Source organism: Triturus cristatus, chromosome 11 (assembly GCF_964204655.1).
Source record: "Triturus cristatus chromosome 11, aTriCri1.1, whole genome shotgun sequence".
NCBI lineage: Eukaryota > Metazoa > Chordata > Amphibia > Caudata > Salamandridae > Triturus > Triturus cristatus.
Window position 1 is genome coordinate 1,140,887,678 of NC_140594.1, and position 21,656 is coordinate 1,140,909,333.

A 21,656-nucleotide genomic window follows, 5' to 3' on the forward strand; every position below is an offset into this window, starting at 1 on the left:
GAAATGTTGCCATCTTGAAATATCCAACCTTCCTGCTGTCATGAGAGGCTCTTTCCATGGACATCTGCCTCTTGGAGTCCTCTCAACTTGCTCTCTGATATAACATTTTGTGAGCTGCAGTTACATCCGATGGCTACAAGGTGGCGCTGCATTCAGGTGAGAGAACAAGTGTGCACAAAATCGTTGGGGACTTTTGCCACATTCATCGGTGGATCTTGCCTACTTTTATTCACATGCTAGATATTGCCTAGAAATGCTTTTTAATATAGAGATGCTACAGTTAGAATGTCTAGTCGGGGTTCAGCCCTTTCATTGTCTACCGCCCGCAACATATTTATTACCAGCACATGTGAGTGGTGACTCTGCTTTTTGGAAAATAGCATCTAATAGGACAATGAATGTAGCAGATGGGGCGATCGAGATGCCTGCCTAAGTATTTCATTTTTTTTTTAATTTAACGTCTGATTAATCTGTTCATGATATTTCCGTTTTGTGACATGTTGCATTAAAACAAATCCTGCTTGGAGAACATATAAAAATTTGCACTGCATTGGCCGGGAATCGAACCCGGGTCAACTGCTTGGGAAGCAGCTATGCTCACCACTATACCACCAATGCCCTATGATGTGGTTGCTCTCGGTTCTAAAGATTACAACCCCGAGTTCAATGACTATCTTGCACCAGTTTCAATGGTGCATTTGGTTTAGATACCAACATGAAAAGCAGTAGAAAGTTTCTTGTAGAGGGTAAGGAACTGGGGATTGAAACCAAGGCCAAATCTGTGCAGAAGAGAAGAAATGGAAAGCAGTAGTACAAATAGTGGAAATGAACATATTTAGGCAGCATTGGAAGCAAAGCAGCGAAGAGAAAGAGAGTGCCTTCCATGAAATGCCCAGGAGAATGATAAGAGCAGAACGAAAAGGCAAGAATGACATTCAAAGCATGCCCAGAAAAACGTGTGATGGTCCCACCAGTCATTTATGCTTATAATTGGGTATCTTTACTTTCAAAGTATGGGGTTGATCCTTTGGCGATCACTCTCTTGTATTTCAGCAGAGACAGATAGTTGAGAAGTCTTTTCTCACATAGCTAGCACAAGCCTGCGCTTTTCCTTGCTGGTAGCGTGGAAATGACAGATTGGTTCTCAGAAGAAAAAACAAGAAATATTATAGCAGAGGATGGTTTCGATCCATCGACCTCTGGGTTATGGGCCCAGCACGCTTCCGGTGCGCCACTCTGCTCCCTTGTAAAAGTGTTCTCTTTATGCAGAGGAGGAGCTTTCAGCGAAGTGGCGAGGGATTGGTGGGTCTCGCTCCTCATTTGCCTAAGCATGCTGCAATGTATGCTGGGTGCAGAAAATCTTCATCTTCTCGTCTCACAGTCAGTCATAACTGAAAGTGCAGACCCTCTTGGGAACTAGCAGTTTCAGGCCTTTACCAAGATAGCAGCTCTCTAACCCTCTCCTCTCTCTTTGATCCTAGCGCTAGCATGCTCAGGATTTGATTTTAACTGGGAGCCAGAGATCTACCCGGTGAGGGCTTGCCCGGTGTGAGGCTTTTGAGCGTTTGGGAGCGTTCGGGACGTGAGGACATTGGACAGGAAATGTTGCCATCTTGAAATATCCAACCTTCCTGCTGTCGTGAGAGGCTCTTTCCATGGACATCTGCCTCTTGGAGTCCTCTCAACTTGCTCTCTGATATAACATTTTGTGAGCTGCAGTTACATCCGATGGCTACAAGGTGGCGCTGCATTCAGGTGAGAGAACAAGTGTGCACAAAATCGTTGGGGACTTTTGCCAGATTCATCGGTGGATCTTGCCTACTTTTATTCACATGCTAGATATTGCCTAGAAATGCTTTTTAATATAGAGATGCTACAGTTAGAATGTCTAGTCGGGGTTCAGCCCTTTCATTGTCTACCGCCCGCAACATATTTATTACCAGCACATGTGAGTGGTGACTCTGCTTTTTGGAAAATAGCATCTAATAGGACAATGAATGTAGCAGATGGGGCGATCGAGATGCCTGCCTAAGTATTTCATTTTTTTTTAAATTTAACGTCTGATTAATCTGTTCATGATATTTCCGTTTTGTGACATGTTGCATTAAAACAAATCCTGCTTGGAGAACATATAAAAATTTGCACTGCATTGGCCGGGAATCGAACCCGGGTCAACTGTTTGGGAAGCAGCTATGCTCACCACTATACCACCAACGCCCTATGATGTGGTTGCTCTCGGTTCTAAAGATTACAACCCCGAGTTCAATGACTATCTTGCACCAGTTTCAATGGTGCATTTGGTTTAGATACCAACATGAAAAGCAGTAGAAAGTTTCTTGTAGAGGGTAAGGAACTGGGGATTGAAACCAAGGCCAAATCTGTGCAGAAGAGAAGAAATGGAAAGCAGTAGTACAAATAGTGGAAATGAACATATTTAGGCAGCATTGGAAGCAAAGCAGCGAAGAGAAAGAGAGTGCCTTCCATGAAATGCCCAGGAGAATGATAAGAGCAGAACGAAAAGGCAAGAATGACATTCAAAGCATGCCCAGAAAAACGTGTGATGGTCCCACCAGTCATTTATGCTTATAATTGGGTATCTTTACTTTCAAAGTATGGGGTTGATCCTTTGGCGATCACTCTCTTGTATTTCAGCAGAGACAGATAGTTGAGAAGTCTTTTCTCACATAGCTAGCACAAGCCTGCGCTTTTCCTTGCTGGTAGCGTGGAAATGACAGATTGGTTCTCAGAAGAAAAAACAAGAAATATTATAGCAGAGGATGGTTTCGATCCATCGACCTCTGGGTTATGGGCCCAGCACGCTTCCGGTGCGCCACTCTGCTCCCTTGTAAAAGTGTTCTCTTTATGCAGAGGAGGAGCTTTCAGCGAAGTGGCGAGGGATTGGTGGGTCTCGCTCCTCATTTGCCTAAGCATGCTGCAATGTATGCTGGGTGCAGAAAATCTTCATCTTCTCGTCTCACAGTCAGTCATAACTGAAAGTGCAGACCCTCTTGGGAACTAGCAGTTTCAGGCCTTTACCAAGATAGCAGCTCTCTAACCCTCTCCTCTCTCTTTGATCCTAGCGCTAGCATGCTCAGGATTTGATTTTAACTGGGAGCCAGAGATCTACCCGGTGAGGGCTTGCCCGGTGTGAGGCTTTTGAGCGTTCGGGACGTGAGGACATTGGACAGGAAATGTTGCCATCTTGAAATATCCAACCTTCCTGCTGTCGTGAGAGGCTCTTTCCATGGACATCTGCCTCTTGGAGTCCTCTCAACTTGCTCTCTGATATAACATTTTGTGAGCTGCAGTTACATCCGATGGCTACAAGGTGGCGCTGCATTCAGGTGAGAGAACAAGTGTGCACAAAATCGTTGGGGACTTTTGCCAGATTCATCGGTGGATCTTGCCTACTTTTATTCACATGCTAGATATTGCCTAGAAACGCTTTTTAATATAGAGATGCTAGAGTTAGAATGTCTGGTCGGGGTTCAGCCCTTTCATTGTCTACCGCCCGCAACATATTTATTACCAGCACATGTGAGTGGTGACTCTGCTTTTTGGAAAATAGCATCTAATAGGACAATGAATGTAGCAGATGGGGCGATCGAGATGCCTGCCTAAGTATTTCATTTTTTTTTTAATTTAACGTCTGATTAATCTGTTCATGATATTTCCGTTTTGTGACATGTTGCATTAAAACAAATCCTGCTTGGAGAACATATAAAAATTTGCACTGCATTGGCCGGGAATCGAACCCGGGTCAACTGCTTGGGAAGCAGCTATGCTCACCACTATACCACCAACGCCCTATGATGTGGGTGCTCTCGGTTCTAAAGATTACAACCCCGAGTTTAATGACTATCTTGCACCAGTTTCAATGGTGCATTTGGTTTAGATACCAACATGAAAAGCAGTAGAAAGTTTCTTGTAGAGGGTAAGGAACTGGGAATTGAAACCAAGGCCAAATCTGTGTAGAAGAGAAGAAATGGAAAGCAGTAGTACAAATAGTGGAAATGAACATATTTAGGCAGCATTGGAAGCAAAGCAGCGAAGAGAAAGAGAGTGCCTTCCATGAAATGCCCAGGAGAATGATAAGAGCAGAACGAAAAGGCAAGAATGACATTCAAAGCATGCCCAGAAAAACGTGTGACGGTCCCACCAGTCATTTATGCTTATAATTGGGTATCTTTACTTTCAAAGTATGGGGTTGATCCTTTGGCGATCACTCTCTTGTATTTCAGCAGAGACAGATAGTTGAGAAGTCTTTTCTCACATAGCTAGCACAAGCCTGCGCTTTTCCTTGCTGGTAGCGTGGAAATGACAGATTGGTCCTCAGAAGAAAAAACAAGAAATATTATAGCAGAGGATGGTTTCGATCCATCGACCTCTGGGTTATGGGCCCAGCACGCTTCCGCTGCGCCACTGTGCTCCCTTGTAAAAGTGTTCTCTTTATGCAGAGGAGGAGCTTTCAGCGAAGTGGCGAGGGATTGGTGGGTCTCGCTCCTCATTTGCCTAAGCATGCTGCAATGTATGCTGGGTGCAGAAAATCTTCATCTTCTCGTCTCACAGTCAGTCATAACTGAAAGTGCAGACCCTCTTGGGAACTAGCAGTTTCAGGCCTTTACCAAGATAGCAGCTCTCTAACCCTCTCCTCTCTCTTTGATCCTAGCGCTAGCATGCTCAGGATTTGATTTTAACTGGGAGCCAGAGATCTACCCGGTGAGGGCGAGGCTTTTGAGCGTTTGGGAGCGTTCGGGACGTGAGGACATTGGACAGGAAATGTTGCCATCTTGAAATATCCAACCTTCCTGCTGTCGTGAGAGGCTCTTTCCATGGACATCTGCCTCTTGGAGTCCTCTCAACTTGCTCTCTGATATAACATTTTGTGAGCTGCAGTTACATCCGATGGCTACAAGGTGGCGCTGCATTCAGGTGAGAGAACAAGTGTGCACAAAATCGTTGGGGACTTTTGCCAGATTCATCGGTGGATCTTGCCTACTTTTATTCACATGCTAGATATTGCCTAGAAATGCTTTTTAATATAGAGATGCTAGAGTTAGAATGTCTGGTCGGGGTTCAGCCCTTTCATTGTCTACCGCCCGCAACATATTTATTACCAGCACATGTGAGTGGTGACTCTGCTTTTTGGAAAATAGCATCTAATAGGACAATGAATGTCGCAGATGGGGCGATCGAGATGCCTGCCTAAGTATTTCATTTTTTTTTAATTTAACGTCTGATTAATCTGTTCATGATATTTCCGTTTTGTGACATGTTGCATTAAAACAAATCCTGCTTGGAGAACATATAAAAATTTGCACTGCATTGGCCAGGAATCGAACCCGGGTCAACTGCTTGGGAAGCAGCTATGCTCACCACTATACCACCAACGCCCTATGATGTGGGTGCTCTCGGTTCTAAAGATTACAACCCCGAGTTCAATGACTATCTTGCACCAGTTTCAATGGTGCATTTGGTTTAGATACCAACATGAAAAGCAGTAGAAAGTTTCTTGTAGAGGGTAAGGAACTGGGAATTGAAACAAAGGCCAAATCTGTGTAGAAGAGAAGAAATGGAAAGCAGTAGTACAAATAGTGGAAATGAACATATTTAGGCAGCATTGGAAGCAAAGCAGCGAAGAGAAAGAGAGTGCCTTCCATGAAATGCCCAGGAGAATGATAAGAGCAGAACGAAAAGGCAAGAATGACATTCAAAGCATGCCCAGAAAAACGTGTGACGGTCCCACCAGTCATTTATGCTTATAATTGGGTATCTTTACTTTCAAAGTATGGGGTTGATCCTTTGGCGATCACTCTCTTGTATTTCAGCAGAGACAGATAGTTGAGAAGTCTTTTCTCACATAGCTAGCACAAGCCTGCGCTTTTCCTTGCTGGTAGCGTGGAAATGACAGATTGGTCCTCAGAAGAAAAAACAAGAAATATTATAGCAGAGGATGGTTTCGATCCATCGACCTCTGGGTTATGGGCCCAGCACGCTTCCGCTATGCCACTGTGCTCCCTTGTAAAAGTGTTCTCTTTATGCAGAGGAGGAGCTTTCAGCGAAGTGGCGAGGGATTGGTGGGTCTCGCTCCTCATTTGCCTAAGCATGCTGCAATGTATGCTGGGTGCAGAAAATCTTCATCTTCTCGTCTCACAGTCAGTCATAACTGAAAGTGCAGACCCTCTTGGGAACTAGCAGTTTCAGGCCTTTACCAAGATAGCAGCTCTCTAACCCTCTCCTCTCTCTTTGATCCTAGCGCTAGCATGCTCAGGATTTGATTTTAACTGGGAGCCAGAGATCTACCCGGTGAGGGCGAGGCTTTTGAGCGTTTGGGAGCGTTCGGGACGTGAGGACGTGAGGACGTTGGAGAGGAAATGTTGCCATCTTGAAATATCCAACCTTCCTGCTGTCATGAGAGGCTCTTTCCATGGACATCTGCCTCTTGGAGTCCTCTCAAATTGCTCTCTGATATAACATTTTGTGAGCTGCAGTTACATCCGATGGCTACAAGGTGGCGCTGCATTCAGGTGAGAGAACAAGTGTGCACAAAATCGTTGGGGACTTTTGCCAGATTCATTGGTGGATCTTGCCTACTTTTATTCACATGCTAGATATTGCCTAGAAATGCTTTTTAATATAGAGATGCTAGAGTTAGAATGTCTGGTCGGGGTTCAGCCCTTTCATTGTCTACCGCCCGCAACATATTTATTACCAGCACATGTAAGTGGTGACTCTGCTTTTTGGAAAATAGCATCTAATAGGACAATGAATGTAGCAGATGGGGCGATCGAGATGCCTGCCTAAGTATTTCATTTTTTTTTTAATTTAACGTCTGATTAATCTGTTCATGATATTTCCGTTTTGTGACATGTTGCATTAAAACAAATCCTGCTTGGAGAACATATAAAAATTTGCACTGCATTGGCCGGGAATCGAACCCGGGTCAACTGCTTGGGAAGCAGCTATGCTCACCACTATACCACCAACGCCCTATGATGTGGTTGCTCTCGGTTCTAAAGATTACAACCCCGAGTTCAATGACTATCTTGCACCAGTTTCAATGGTGCATTTGGTTTAGATACCAACATGAAAAGCAGTAGAAAGTTTCTTGTAGAGGGTAAGGAACTGGGGATTGAAACCAAGGCCAAATCTGTGCAGAAGAGAAGAAATGGAAAGCAGTAGTACAAATAGTGGAAATGAACATATTTAGGCAGCATTGGAAGCAAAGCAGCGAAGAGAAAGAGAGTGCCTTCCATGAAATGCCCAGGAGAATGATAAGAGCAGAACGAAAAGGCAAGAATGACATTCAAAGCATGCCCAGAAAAACGTGTGACGGTCCCACCAGTCATTTATGCTTATAATTGGGTATCTTTACTTTCAAAGTATGGGGTTGATCCTTTGGCGATCACTCTCTTGTATTTCAGCAGAGACAGATAGTTGAGAAGTCTTTTCTCACATAGCTAGCACAAGCCTGCGCTTTTCCTTGCTGGTAGCGTGGAAATGACAGATTGGTTCTCAGAAGAAAAAACAAGAAATATTATAGCAGAGGATGGTTTTGATCCATCGACCTCTGGGTTATGGGCCCAGCACGCTTCCGCTGCGCCACTCTGCTCCCTTGTAAAAGTGTTCTCTTTATGCAGAGGAGGAGCTTTCAGCGAAGTGGCGAGGGATTGGTGGGTCTCGCTCCTCATTTGCCTAAGCATGCTGCAATGTATGCTGGGTGCAGAAAATCTTCATCTTCTCGTCTCACAGTCAGTCATAACTGAAAGTGCAGACCCTCTTGGGAACTAGCAGTTTCAGGCCTTTACCAAGATAGCAGCTCTCTAACCCTCTCCTCTCTCTTTGATCCTAGCGCTAGCATGCTCAGGATTTGATTTTAACTGGGAGCCAGAGATCTACCCGGTGAGGGCTTGCCCGGTGTGAGGCTTTTGAGCGTTTGGGAGCGTTCGGGACGTGAGGACATTGGACAGGAAATGTTGCCATCTTGAAATATCCAACCTTCCTGCTGTCGTGAGAGGCTCTTTCCATGGACATCTGCCTCTTGGAGTCCTCTCAACTTGCTCTCTGATATAACATTTTGTGAGCTGCAGTTACATCCGATGGCTACAAGGTGGCGCTGCATTCAGGTGAGAGAACAAGTGTGCACAAAATCGTTGGGGACTTTTGCCAGATTCATCGGTGGATCTTGCCTACTTTTATTCACATGCTAGATATTGCCTAGAAATGCTTTTTAATATAGAGATGCTAGAGTTAGAATGTCTGGTCGGGGTTCAGCCCTTTCATTGTCTACCGCCCGCAACATATTTATTACCAGCACATGTGAGTGGTGACTCTGCTTTTTGGAAAATAGCATCTAATAGGACAATGAATGTCGCAGATGGGGCGATCGAGATGCCTGCCTAAGTATTTCATTTTTTTTTTAATTTAACGTCTGATTAATCTGTTCATGATATTTCCGTTTTGTGACATGTTGCATTAAAACAAATCCTGCTTGGAGAACATATAAAAATTTGCACTGCATTGGCCGGGAATCGAACCCGGGTCAACTGCTTGGGAAGCAGCTATGCTCACCACTATACCACCAACGCCCTATGATGTGGGTGCTCTCGGTTCTAAAGATTACAACCCCGAGTTCAATGACTATCTTGCACCAGTTTCAATGGTGCATTTGGTTTAGATACCAACATGAAAAGCAGTAGAAAGTTTCTTGTAGAGGGTAAGGAACTGGGAATTGAAACAAAGGCCAAATCTGTGTAGAAGAGAAGAAATGGAAAGCAGTAGTACAAATAGTGGAAATGAACATATTTAGGCAGCATTGGAAGCAAAGCAGCGAAGAGAAAGAGAGTGCCTTCCATGAAATGCCCAGGAGAATGATAAGAGCAGAACGAAAAGGCAAGAATGACATTCAAAGCATGCCCAGAAAAACGTGTGACGGTCCCACCAGTCATTTATGCTTATAATTGGGTATCTTTACTTTCAAAGTATGGGGTTGATCCTTTGGCGATCACTCTCTTGTATTTCAGCAGAGACAGATAGTTGAGAAGTCTTTTCTCACATAGCTAGCACAAGCCTGCGCTTTTCCTTGCTGGTAGCGTGGAAATGACAGATTGGTCCTCAGAAGAAAAAACAAGAAATATTATAGCAGAGGATGGTTTCGATCCATCGACCTCTGGGTTATGGGCCCAGCACGCTTCCGCTGTGCCACTGTGCTCCCTTGTAAAAGTGTTCTCTTTATGCAGAGGAGGAGCTTTCAGCGAAGTGGCGAGGGATTGGTGGGTCTCGCTCCTCATTTGCCTAAGCATGCTGCAATGTATGCTGGGTGCAGAAAATCTTCATCTTCTCGTCTCACAGTCAGTCATAACTGAAAGTGCAGACCCTCTTGGGAACTAGCAGTTTCAGGCCTTTACCAAGATAGCAGCTCTCTAACCCTCTCCTCTCTCTTTGATCCTAGCGCTAGCATGCTCAGGATTTGATTTTAACTGGGAGCCAGAGATCTACCCGGTGAGGGCGAGGCTTTTGAGCGTTTGGGAGCGTTCGGGACGTGAGGACGTTGGAGAGGAAATGTTGCCATCTTGAAATATCCAACCTTCCTGCTGTCATGAGAGGCTCTTTCCATGGACATCTGCCTCTTGGAGTCCTCTCAAATTGCTCTCTGATATAACATTTTGTGAGCTGCAGTTACATCCGATGGCTACAAGGTGGCGCTGCATTCAGGTGAGAGAACAAGTGTGCACAAAATCGTTGGGGACTTTTGCCAGATTCATTGGTGGATCTTGCCTACTTTTATTCACATGCTAGATATTGCCTAGAAATGCTTTTTAATATAGAGATGCTAGAGTTAGAATGTCTGGTCGGGGTTCAGCCCTTTCATTGTCTACCGCCCGCAACATATTTATTACCAGCACATGTAAGTGGTGACTCTGCTTTTTGGAAAATAGCATCTAATAGGACAATGAATGTAGCAGATGGGGCGATCGAGATGCCTGCCTAAGTATTTCATTTTTTTTTTAATTTAACGTCTGATTAATCTGTTCATGATATTTCCGTTTTGTGACATGTTGCATTAAAACAAATCCTGCTTGGAGAACATATAAAAATTTGCACTGCATTGGCCGGGAATCGAACCCGGGTCAACTGCTTGGGAAGCAGCTATGCTCACCACTATACCACCAACGCCCTATGATGTGGTTGCTCTCGGTTCTAAAGATTACAACCCCGAGTTCAATGACTATCTTGCACCAGTTTCAATGGTGCATTTGGTTTAGATACCAACATGAAAAGCAGTAGAAAGTTTCTTGTAGAGGGTAAGGAACTGGGGATTGAAACCAAGGCCAAATCTGTGCAGAAGAGAAGAAATGGAAAGCAGTAGTACAAATAGTGGAAATGAACATATTTAGGCAGCATTGGAAGCAAAGCAGCGAAGAGAAAGAGAGTGCCTTCCATGAAATGCCCAGGAGAATGATAAGAGCAGAACGAAAAGGCAAGAATGACATTCAAAGCATGCCCAGAAAAACGTGTGACGGTCCCACCAGTCATTTATGCTTATAATTGGGTATCTTTACTTTCAAAGTATGGGGTTGATCCTTTGGCGATCACTCTCTTGTATTTCAGCAGAGACAGATAGTTGAGAAGTCTTTTCTCACATAGCTAGCACAAGCCTGCGCTTTTCCTTGCTGGTAGCGTGGAAATGACAGATTGGTTCTCAGAAGAAAAAACAAGAAATATTATAGCAGAGGATGGTTTCGATCCATCGACCTCTGGGTTATGGGCCCAGCACGCTTCCGCTGCGCCACTCTGCTCCCTTGTAAAAGTGTTCTCTTTATGCAGAGGAGGAGCTTTCAGCGAAGTGGCGAGGGATTGGTGGGTCTCGCTCCTCATTTGCCTAAGCATGCTGCAATGTATGCTGGGTGCAGAAAATCTTCATCTTCTCGTCTCACAGTCAGTCATAACTGAAAGTGCAGACCCTCTTGGGAACTAGCAGTTTCAGGCCTTTACCAAGATAGCAGCTCTCTAACCCTCTCCTCTCTCTTTGATCCTAGCGCTAGCATGCTCAGGATTTGATTTTAACTGGGAGCCAGAGATCTACCCGGTGAGGGCTTGCCCGGTGTGAGGCTTTTGAGCGTTTGGGAGCGTTCGGGACGTGAGGACATTGGACAGGAAATGTTGCCATCTTGAAATATCCAACCTTCCTGCTGTCGTGAGAGGCTCTTTCCATGGACATCTGCCTCTTGGAGTCCTCTCAACTTGCTCTCTGATATAACATTTTGTGAGCTGCAGTTACATCCGATGGCTACAAGGTGGCGCTGCATTCAGGTGAGAGAACAAGTGTGCACAAAATCGTTGGGGACTTTTGCCAGATTCATCGGTGGATCTTGCCTACTTTTATTCACATGCTAGATATTGCCTAGAAATGCTTTTTAATATAGAGATGCTAGAGTTAGAATGTCTGGTCGGGGTTCAGCCCTTTCATTGTCTACCGCCCGCAACATATTTATTACCAGCACATGTGAGTGGTGACTCTGCTTTTTGGAAAATAGCATCTAATAGGACAATGAATGTCGCAGATGGGGCGATCGAGATGCCTGCCTGAGTATTTCATTTTTTTTTTTATTTAACGTCTGATTAATCTGTTCATGATATTTCCGTTTTGTGACATGTTGCATTAAAACAAATCCTGCTTGGAGAACATATAAAAATTTGCACTGCATTGGCCGGGAATCGAACCCGGGTCAACTGCTTGGGAAGCAGCTATGCTCACCACTATACCACCAACGCCCTATGATGTGGGTGCTCTCGGTTCTAAAGATTACAACCCCGAGTTCAATGACTATCTTGCACCAGTTTCAATGGTGCATTTGGTTTAGATACCAACATGAAAAGCAGTAGAACGTTTCTTGTAGAGGGTAAGGAACTGGGGATTGAAACCAAGGCCAAATCTGTGCAGAAGAGAAGAAATGGAAAGCAGTAGTACAAATAGTGGAAATGAACATATTTAGGCAGCATTGGAAGCAAAGCAGCGAAGAGAAAGAGAGTGCCTTCCATGAAATGCCCAGGAGAATGATAAGAGCAGAACGAAAAGGCAAGAATGACATTCAAAGCATGCCCAGAAAAACGTGTGACGGTGCAACCAGTCATTTATGCTTATAATTGGGTATCTTTACTTTCAAAGTATGGGGTTGATCCTTTGGCGATCACTCTGTTGTGTTTCAGCAGAGACAGATAGTTGAGAAATCTTTTCTCACATAGCTAGCACAAGCCTGCGCTTTTCCTTGCTGGTAGCGTGGAAATGACAGATTGGTTCTCAGAAGAAAAAAAAAGAAATATTATAGCAGAGGATGGTTTCGATCCATCGACCTCTGGGTTATGGGCCCAGCACGCTTCCGCTGCGCCACTCTGCTCCCTTGTAAAAGTGTTCTCTTTATGCAGAGGAGGAGCTTTCAGCGAAGTGGCGAGGGATTGGTGGGTCTCGCTCCTCATTTGCCTAAGCATGCTGCAATGTATGCTGGGTGCAGAAAATCTTCATCTTCTCGTCTCACAGTCAGTCATAACTGAAAGTGCAGACCCTCTTGGGAACTAGCAGTTTCAGGCCTTTACCAAGATAGCAGCTCTCTAACCCTCTCCTCTCTCTTTGATCCTAGCGCTAGCATGCTCAGGATTTGATTTTAACTGGGAGCCAGAGATCTACCCGGTGAGGGCTTGCCCGGTGTGAGGCTTTTGAGCGTTTGGGAGCGTTCGGGACGTGAGGACATTGGACAGGAAATGTTGCCATCTTGAAATATCCAACCTTCCTGCTGTCGTGAGAGGCTCTTTCCATGGACATCTGCCTCTTGGAGTCCTCTCAACTTGCTCTCTGATATAACATTTTGTGAGCTGCAGTTACATCCGATGGCTACAAGGTGGCGCTGCATTCAGGTGAGAGAACAAGTGTGCACAAAATCGTTGGGGACTTTTGCCAGATTCATCGGTGGATCTTGCCTACTTTTATTCACATGCTAGATATTGCCTAGAAATGCTTTTTAATATAGAGATGCTAGAGTTAGAATGTCTGGTCGGGGTTCAGCCCTTTCATTGTCTACCGCCCGCAACATATTTATTACCAGCACATGTGAGTGGTGACTCTGCTTTTTGGAAAATAGCATCTAATAGGACAATGAATGTAGCAGATGGGGCGATCGAAATGCCTGCCTAAGTATTTCATTTTTTTTTTATTTAACGTCTGATTAATCTGTTCATGATATTTCCGTTTTGTGACATGTTGCATTAAAACAAATCCTGCTTGGAGAACATATAAAAATTTGCACTGCATTGGCCGGGAATCGAACCCGGGTCAACTGCTTGGGAAGCAGCTATGCTCACCACTATACCACCAACGCCCTATGATGTGGGTGCTCTCGGTTCTAAAGATTACAACCCCGAGTTCAATGACTATCTTGCACCAGTTTCAATGGTGCATTTGGTTTAGATACCAACATGAAAAGCAGTAGAAAGTTTCTTGTAGAGGGTAAGGAACTGGGGATTGAAACCAAGGCCAAATCTGTGCAGACGAGAAGAAATGGAAAGCAGTAGTACAAATAGTGGAAATGAACATATTTAGGCAGCATTGGAAGCAAAGCAGCGAAGAGAAAGAGAGTGCCTTCCATGAAATGCCCAGGAGAATGATAAGAGCAGAACGAAAAGGCAAGAATGACATTCAAAGCATGCCCAGAAAAACGTGTGACGGTCCCACCAGTCATTTATGCTTATAATTGGGTATCTTTACTTTCAAAGTATGGGGTTGATCCTTTGGCGATCACTCTGTTGTGTTTCAGCAGAGACAGATAGTTGAGAAGTCTTTTCTCACATAGCTAGCACAAGCCTGCGCTTTTCCTTGCTGGTAGCGTGGAAATGACAGATTGGTTCTCAGAAGAAAAAACAAGAAATATTATAGCAGATGATGGTTTCAATCCATCGACCTCTGGGTTATGGGCCCAGCACGCTTCCGCTGCGCCACTCTGCTCCCTTGTAAAAGCGTTCTCTTTATGCAGAGGAGGAGCTTTCAGCGAAGTGGCGAGGGATTGGTGGGTCTCGCTCCTCATTTGCCTAAGCATGCTGCAATGTATGCTGGGTGCAGAAAATCTTCATCTTCTCGTCTCACAGTCAGTCATAACTGAAAGTGCAGACCCTCTTGGGAACTAGCAGTTTCAGGCCTTTACCAAGATAGCAGCTCTCTAACCCTCTCCTCTCTCTTTGATCGTAGCGCTAGCATGCTCAGGATTTGATTTTAACTGGGAGCCAGAGATCTACCCGGTGAGGGCGAGGCTTTTGAGCGTTTGGGAGCGTTCGGGACGTGAGGACGTTGGACAGGAAATGTTGCCATCTTGAAATATCCAACCTTCCTGCTGTCGTGAGAGGCTCTTTCCATGGACATCTGCCTCTTGGAGTCCTCTCAACTTGCTCTCTGATATAACATTTTGTGAGCTGCAGTTACATCCGATGGCTACAAGGTGGCGCTGCATTCAGGTGAGAGAACAAGTGTGCACAAAATCGTTGGGGACTTTTGCCAGATTCATCGGTGGATCTTGCCTACTTTTATTCACATGCTAGATATTGCCTAGAAATGCTTTTTAATATAGAGATGCTAGAGTTAGAATGTCTGGTCGGGGTTCAGCCCTTTCATTGTCTACCGCCCGCAACATATTTATTACCAGCACATGTGAGTGGTGACTCTGCTTTTTGGAAAATAGCATCTAATAGGACAATGAATGTAGCAGATGGGGCGATCGAGATGCCTGCCTAAGTATTTCATTTTTTTTTTAATTTAACGTCTGATTAATCTGTTCATGATATTTCCGTTTTGTGACATGTTGCATTAAAACAAATCCTGCTTGGAGAACATATAAAAATTTGCACTGCATTGGCCGGGAATCGAACCCGGGTCAACTGCTTGGGAAGCAGCTATGCTCACCACTATACCACCAACGCCCTATGATGTGGTTGCTCTCGGTTCTAAAGATTACAACCCCGAGTTCAATGACTATCTTGCACCAGTTTCAATGGTGCATTTGGTTTAGATACCAACATGAAAAGCAGTAGAAAGTTTCTTGTAGAGGGTAAGGAACTGGGAATTGAAACCAAGGCCAAATCTGTGCAGAAGAGAAGAAATGGAAAGCAGTAGTACAAATAGTGGAAATGAACATATTTAGGCAGCATTGGAAGCAAAGCAGCGAAGAGAAAGAGAGTGCCTTCCATGAAATGCCCAGGAGAATGATAAGAGCAGAACGAAAAGGCAAGAATGACATTCAAAGCATGCCCAGAAAAACGTGTGACGGTCCCACCAGTCATTTATGCTTATAATTGGGTATCTTTACTTTCAAAGTATGGGGTTGATCCTTTGGCGATCACTCTGTTGTGTTTCAGCAGAGACAGATAGTTGAGAAGTCTTTTCTCACATAGCTAGCACAAGCCTGCGCTTTTCCTTGCTGGTAGCGTGGAAATGACAGATTGGTTCTCAGAAGAAAAAACAAGAAATATTATAGCAGATGATGGTTTCAATCCATCGACCTCTGGGTTATGGGCCCAGCACGCTTCCGCTGCGCCACTCTGCTCCCTTGTAAAAGCGTTCTCTTTATGCAGAGGAGGAGCTTTCAGCGAAGTGGCGAGGGATTGGTGGGTCTCGCTCCTCATTTGCCTAAGCATGCTGCAATGTATGCTGGGTGCAGAAAATCTTCATCTTCTCGTCTCACAGTCAGTCATAACTGAAAGTGCAGACCCTCTTGGGAACTAGCAGTTTCAGGCCTTTACCAAGATAGCAGCTCTCTAACCCTCTCCTCTCTCTTTGATCGTAGCGCTAGCATGCTCAGGATTTGATTTTAACTGGGAGCCAGAGATCTACCCGGTGAGGGCGAGGCTTTTGAGCGTTTGGGAGCGTTCGGGACGTGAGGACGTTGGACAGGAAATGTTGCCATCTTGAAATATCCAACCTTCCTGCTGTCGTGAGAGGCTCTTTCCATGGACATCTGCCTCTTGGAGTCCTCTCAACTTGCTCTCTGATATAACATTTTGTGAGCTGCAGTTACATCCGATGGCTACAAGGTGGCGCTGCATTCAGGTGAGAGAACAAGTGTGCACAAAATCGTTGGGGACTTTTGCCAGATTCATCGGTGGATCTTGCCTACTTTTATTCACATGCTAGATATTGCCTAGAAATGCTTTTTAATATAGAGATGCTAGAGTTAGAATGTCTGGTCGGGGTTCAGCCCTTTCATTGTCTACCGCCCGCAACATATTTATTACCAGCACATGTGAGTGGTGACTCTGCTTTTTGGAAAATAGCATCTAATAGGACAATGAATGTAGCAGATGGGGCGATCGAGATGCCTGCCTAAGTATTTCATTTTTTTTTTAATTTAACGTCTGATTAATCTGTTCATGATATTTCCGTTTTGTGACATGTTGCATTAAAACAAATCCTGCTTGGAGAACATATAAAAATTTGCACTGCATTGGCCGGGAATCGAACCCGGGTCAACTGCTTGGGAAGCAGCTATGCTCACCACTATACCACCAACGCCCTATGATGTGGTTGCTCTCGGTTCTAAAGATTACAACCCCGAGTTCAATGACTATCTTGCACCAGTTTCAATGGTGCATTTGGTTTAGATACCAACATGAAAAGCAGTAGAAAGTTTCTTGTAGAGGGTAAGGAACTGGGAATTGAAACCAAGGCCAAATCTGTGCAGAAGAGAAGAAATGGAAAGCAGTAGTACAAATAGTGGAAATGAACATATTTAGGCAGCATTGGAAGCAAAGCAGCGAAGAGAAAGAGAGTGCCTTCCATGAAATGCCCAGGAGAATGATAAGAGCAGAACGAAAAGGCAAGAATGACATTCAAAGCATGCCCAGAAAAACGTGTGACGGTCCCACCAGTCATTTATGCTTATAATTGGGTATCTTTACTTTCAAAGTATGGGGTTGATCCTTTGGCGATCACTCTCTTGTATTTCAGCAGAGACAGATAGTTGAGAAGTCTTTTCTCACATAGCTAGCACAAGCCTGCGCTTTTCCTTGCTGGTAGCGTGGAAATGACAGATTGGTCCTCAGAAGAAAAAACAAGAAATATTATAGCAGAGGATGGTTTCGATCCATCGACCTCTGGGTTATGGGCCCAGCACGCTTCCGCTGTGCCACTCTGCTCCCTTGTAAAAGTGTTCTCTTTATGCAGAGGAGGAGCTTTCAGCGAAGTGGCGAGGGATTGGTGGATCTCGCTCCTCATTTGCCTAAGCATGCTGCAATGTATGCTGGGTGCAGAAAATCTTCATCTTCTCGTCTCACAGTTAGTCATAACTGAAAGTGCAGACCCTCTTGGGAACTAGCAGTTTCAGGCCTTTACCAAGATAGCAGCTCTCTAACCCTCTCCTCTCTCTTTGATCCTAGCGCTAGCATGCTCAGGATTTGATTTTAACTGGGAGCCAGAGATCTACCCGGTGAGGGCTTGCCCGGTGTGAGGCTTTTGAGCGTTTGGGAGCGTTCGGGACGTGAGGACATTGGACAGGAAATGTTGCCATCTTGAAATATCCAACCTTCCTGCTGTCGTGAGAGGCTCTTTCCATGGACATCTGCCTCTTGGAGTCCTCTCAACTTGCTCTCTGATATAACATTTTGTGAGCTGCAGTTACATCCGATGGCTACAAGGTGGCGCTGCATTCAGGTGAGAGAACAAGTGTGCACAAAATCGTTGGGGACTTTTGCCAGATTCATCGGTGGATCTTGCCTACTTTTATTCACATGCTAGATATTGCCTAGAAATGCTTTTTAATATAGAGATGCTAGAGTTAGAATGTCTGGTCGGGGTTCAGCCCTTTCATTGTCTACCGCCCGCAACATATTTATTACCAGCACATGTGAGTGGTGACTCTGCTTTTTGGAAAATAGCATCTAATAGGACAATGAATGTAGCAGATGGGGCGATCGAAATGCCTGCCTAAGTATTTCATTTTTTTTTTTATTTAACGTCTGATTAATCTGTTCATGATATTTCCGTTTTGTGACATGTTGCATTAAAACAAATCCTGCTTGGAGAACATATAAAAATTTGCACTGCATTGGCCGGGAATCGAACCCGGGTCAACTGCTTGGGAAGCAGCTATGCTCACCACTATACCACCAACGCCCTATGATGTGGGTGCTCTCGGTTCTAAAGATTACAACCCCGAGTTCAATGACTATCTTGCACCAGTTTCAATGGTGCATTTGGTTTAGATACCAACATGAAAAGCAGTAGAAAGTTTCTTGTAGAGGGTAAGGAACTGGGGATTGAAACCAAGGCCAAATCTGTGCAGACGAGAAGAAATGGAAAGCAGTAGTACAAATAGTGGAAATGAACATATTTAGGCAGCTTTGGAAGCAAAGCAGCGAAGAGAAAGAGAGTGCCTTCCATGAAATGCCCAGGAGAATGATAAGAGCAGAACGAAAAGGCAAGAATGACATTCAAAGCATGCCCAGAAAAACGTGTGACGGTCCCACCAGTCATTTATGCTTATAATTGGGTATCTTTACTTTCAAAGTATGGGGTTGATCCTTTGGCGATCACTCTCTTGTATTTCAGCAGAGACAGATAGTTGAGAAGTCTTTTCTCACATAGCTAGCACAAGCCTGCGCTTTTCCTTGCTGGTAGTGTGGAAATGACAGATTGGTCCTCAGAAGAAAAAACAAGAAATATTATAGCAGAGGATGGTTTCGATCCATCGACCTCTGGGTTATGGGCCCAGCACGCTTCCGCTGCGCCACTCTGCTCCCTTGTAAAAGTGTTCTCTTTATGCAGAGGAGGAGCTTTCAGCGAAGTGGCGAGGGATTGGTGGGTCTCGCTCCTCATTTGCCTAAGCATGCTGCAATGTATGCTGGGTGCAGAAAATCTTCATCTTCTCGTCTCACAGTTAGTCATAACTGAAAGTGCAGACCCTCTTGGGAACTAGCAGTTTCAGGCCTTTACCAAGATAGCAGCTCTCTAACCCTCTCCTCTCTCTTTGATCCTAGCGCTAGCATGCTCAGGATTTGATTTTAACTGGGAGCCAGAGATCTACCCGGTGAGGGCTTGCCCGGTGTGAGGCTTTTGAGCGTTTGGGAGCGTTCGGGACGTGAGGACATTGGACAGGAAATGTTGCCATCTTGAAATATCCAACCTTCCTGCTGTCGTGAGAGGCTCTTTCCATGGACATCTGCCTCTTGGAGTCCTCTCAACTTGCTCTCTGATATAACATTTTGTGAGCTGCAGTTACATCCGATGGCTACAAGATGGCGCTGCATTCAGGTGAGAGAACAAGTGTGCACAAAATCGTTGGGGACTTTTGCCAGATTCATCGGTGGATCTTGCCTACTTTTATTCACATGCTAGATATTGCCTAGAAATGCTTTTTAATATAGAGATGCTAGAGTTAGAATGTCTGGTCGGGGTTCAGCCCTTTCATTGTCTACCGCCCGCAACATATTTATTACCAGCACATGTGAGTGGTGACTCTGCTTTTTGGAAAATAGCATCTAATAGGACAATGAATGTAGCAGATGGGGCGATCGAGATGCCTGCCTAAGTATTTAATTTTTTTTTTAATTTAACGTCTGATTAATCTGTTCATGATATTTCCGTTTTGTGACATGTTGCATTAAAACAAATCCTGCTTGGAGAACATATAAAAATTTGCACTGCATTGGCCGGGAATCGAACCCGGGTCAACTGCTTGGGAAGCAGCTATGCTCACCACTATACCACCAACGCCCTATGATGTGGTTGCTCTCGGTTCTAAAGATTACAACCCCGAGTTCAATGACTATCTTGCACCAGTTTCAATGGTGCATTTGGTTTAGATACCAACATGAAAAGCAGTAGAAAGTTTCTTGTAGAGGGTAAGGAACTGGGAATTGAAACCAAGGCCAAATCTGTGCAGAAGAGAAGAAATGGAAAGCAGTAGTACAAATAGTGGAAATGAACATATTTAGGCAGCATTGGAAGCAAAGCAGCGAAGAGAAAGAGAGTGCCTTCCATGAAATGCCCAGGAGAATGATAAGAGCAGAACGAAAAGGCAAGAATGACATTCAAAGCATGCCCAGAAAAACGTGTGACGGTCCCACCAGTCATTTATGCTTATAATTGGGTATCTTTACTTTCAAAGTATGGGGTTGATCCTTTGGCGATCACTCTCTTGTATTTCAGCAGAGACAGATAGTTGAGAAGTCTTTTCTCACATAGCTAGCACAAGCCTGCGCTTTTCCTTGCTGGTAGCGTGGAAATGACAGATTGGTCCTCAGAAGAAAAAACAAGAAATATTATAGCAGAGGATGGTTTCGATCCATCGACCTCTGGGTTATGGGCCCAGCACGCTTCCGCTGTGCCACTCTGCTCCCTTGTAAAAGTGTTCTCTTTATGCAGAGGAGGAGCTTTCAGCGAAGTGGCGAGGGATTGGTGGATCTCGCTCCTCATTTGCCTAAGCATGCTGCAATGTATGCTGGGTGCAGAAAATCTTCATCTTCTCGTCTCACAGTTAGTCATAACTGAAAGTGCAGACCCTCTTGGGAACTAGCAGTTTCAGGCCTTTACCAAGATAGCAGCTCTCTAACCCTCTCCTCTCTCTTTGATCCTAGCGCTAGCATGCTCAGGATTTGATTTTAACTGGGAGCCAGAGATCTACCCGGTGAGGGCTTGCCCGGTGTGAGGCTTTTGAGCGTTTGGGAGCGTTCGGGACGTGAGGACATTGGACAGGAAATGTTGCCATCTTGAAATATCCAACCTTCCTGCTGTCGTGAGAGGCTCTTTCCATGGACATCTGCCTCTTGGAGTCCTCTCAACTTGCTCTCTGATATAACATTTTGTGAGCTGCAGTTACATCCGATGGCTACAAGGTGGCGCTGCATTCAGGTGAGAGAACAAGTGTGCACAAAATCGTTGGGGACTTTTGCCAGATTCATCGGTGGATCTTGCCTACTTTTATTCACATGCTAGATATTGCCTAGAAATGCTTTTTAATATAGAGATGCTAGAGTTAGAATGTCTGGTCGGGGTTCAGCCCTTTCATTGTCTACCGCCCGCAACATATTTATTACCAGCACATGTGAGTGGTGACTCTGCTTTTTGGAAAATAGCATCTAATAGGACAATGAATGTAGCAGATGGGGCGATCGAAATGCCTGCCTAAGTATTTCATTTTTTTTTTTATTTAACGTCTGATTAATCTGTTCATGATATTTCCGTTTTGTGACATGTTGCATTAAAACAAATCCTGCTTGGAGAACATATAAAAATTTGCACTGCATTGGCCGGGAATCGAACCCGGGTCAACTGCTTGGGAAGCAGCTATGCTCACCACTATACCACCAACGCCCTATGATGTGGGTGCTCTCGGTTCTAAAGATTACAACCCCGAGTTCAATGACTATCTTGCACCAGTTTCAATGGTGCATTTGGTTTAGATACCAACATGAAAAGCAGTAGAAAGTTTCTTGTAGAGGGTAAGGAACTGGGGATTGAAACCAAGGCCAAATCTGTGCAGACGAGAAGAAATGGAAAGCAGTAGTACAAATAGTGGAAATGAACATATTTAGGCAGCATTGGAAGCAAAGCAGCGAAGAGAAAGAGAGTGCCTTCCATGAAATGCCCAGGAGAATGATAAGAGCAGAACGAAAAGGCAAGA

The 21,656-nt window shown here is 44.7% G+C and overlaps 12 non-coding genes across 12 annotated transcripts; all 12 read right to left on the reverse strand.

Annotated features, from left to right (window-relative positions):
- Positions 1 to 546: 546 nt before the first annotated feature.
- On the reverse strand, positions 547 to 618 carry TRNAG-CCC (transfer RNA glycine (anticodon CCC)). The gene has a single exon. It is a non-coding gene; the product is annotated as a tRNA-Gly (tRNA).
- A 3,116-nt stretch (positions 619 to 3,734) lies between these two features.
- TRNAG-CCC (transfer RNA glycine (anticodon CCC)) lies at positions 3,735 to 3,806 on the reverse strand. Its single transcript has one exon. It is a non-coding gene; the product is annotated as a tRNA-Gly (tRNA).
- Positions 3,807 to 6,917: 3,111 nt separating this feature from the next.
- On the reverse strand, positions 6,918 to 6,989 carry TRNAG-CCC (transfer RNA glycine (anticodon CCC)). The gene has a single exon. It is a non-coding gene; the product is annotated as a tRNA-Gly (tRNA).
- A 1,527-nt stretch (positions 6,990 to 8,516) lies between these two features.
- On the reverse strand, positions 8,517 to 8,588 carry TRNAG-CCC (transfer RNA glycine (anticodon CCC)). The gene has a single exon. It is a non-coding gene; the product is annotated as a tRNA-Gly (tRNA).
- A 1,516-nt stretch (positions 8,589 to 10,104) lies between these two features.
- TRNAG-CCC (transfer RNA glycine (anticodon CCC)) lies at positions 10,105 to 10,176 on the reverse strand. The gene has a single exon. It is a non-coding gene; the product is annotated as a tRNA-Gly (tRNA).
- A 1,527-nt stretch (positions 10,177 to 11,703) lies between these two features.
- Positions 11,704 to 11,775, reverse strand: TRNAG-CCC (transfer RNA glycine (anticodon CCC)). Its single transcript has one exon. It is a non-coding gene; the product is annotated as a tRNA-Gly (tRNA).
- Positions 11,776 to 13,301: 1,526 nt separating this feature from the next.
- On the reverse strand, positions 13,302 to 13,373 carry TRNAG-CCC (transfer RNA glycine (anticodon CCC)). The gene has a single exon. It is a non-coding gene; the product is annotated as a tRNA-Gly (tRNA).
- A 1,516-nt stretch (positions 13,374 to 14,889) lies between these two features.
- Positions 14,890 to 14,961, reverse strand: TRNAG-CCC (transfer RNA glycine (anticodon CCC)). Its single transcript has one exon. It is a non-coding gene; the product is annotated as a tRNA-Gly (tRNA).
- Positions 14,962 to 16,477: 1,516 nt separating this feature from the next.
- TRNAG-CCC (transfer RNA glycine (anticodon CCC)) lies at positions 16,478 to 16,549 on the reverse strand. Its single transcript has one exon. It is a non-coding gene; the product is annotated as a tRNA-Gly (tRNA).
- Positions 16,550 to 18,076: 1,527 nt separating this feature from the next.
- Positions 18,077 to 18,148, reverse strand: TRNAG-CCC (transfer RNA glycine (anticodon CCC)). The gene has a single exon. It is a non-coding gene; the product is annotated as a tRNA-Gly (tRNA).
- A 1,527-nt stretch (positions 18,149 to 19,675) lies between these two features.
- Positions 19,676 to 19,747, reverse strand: TRNAG-CCC (transfer RNA glycine (anticodon CCC)). Its single transcript has one exon. It is a non-coding gene; the product is annotated as a tRNA-Gly (tRNA).
- Positions 19,748 to 21,274: 1,527 nt separating this feature from the next.
- On the reverse strand, positions 21,275 to 21,346 carry TRNAG-CCC (transfer RNA glycine (anticodon CCC)). The gene has a single exon. It is a non-coding gene; the product is annotated as a tRNA-Gly (tRNA).
- Positions 21,347 to 21,656: the final 310 nt, after the last annotated feature.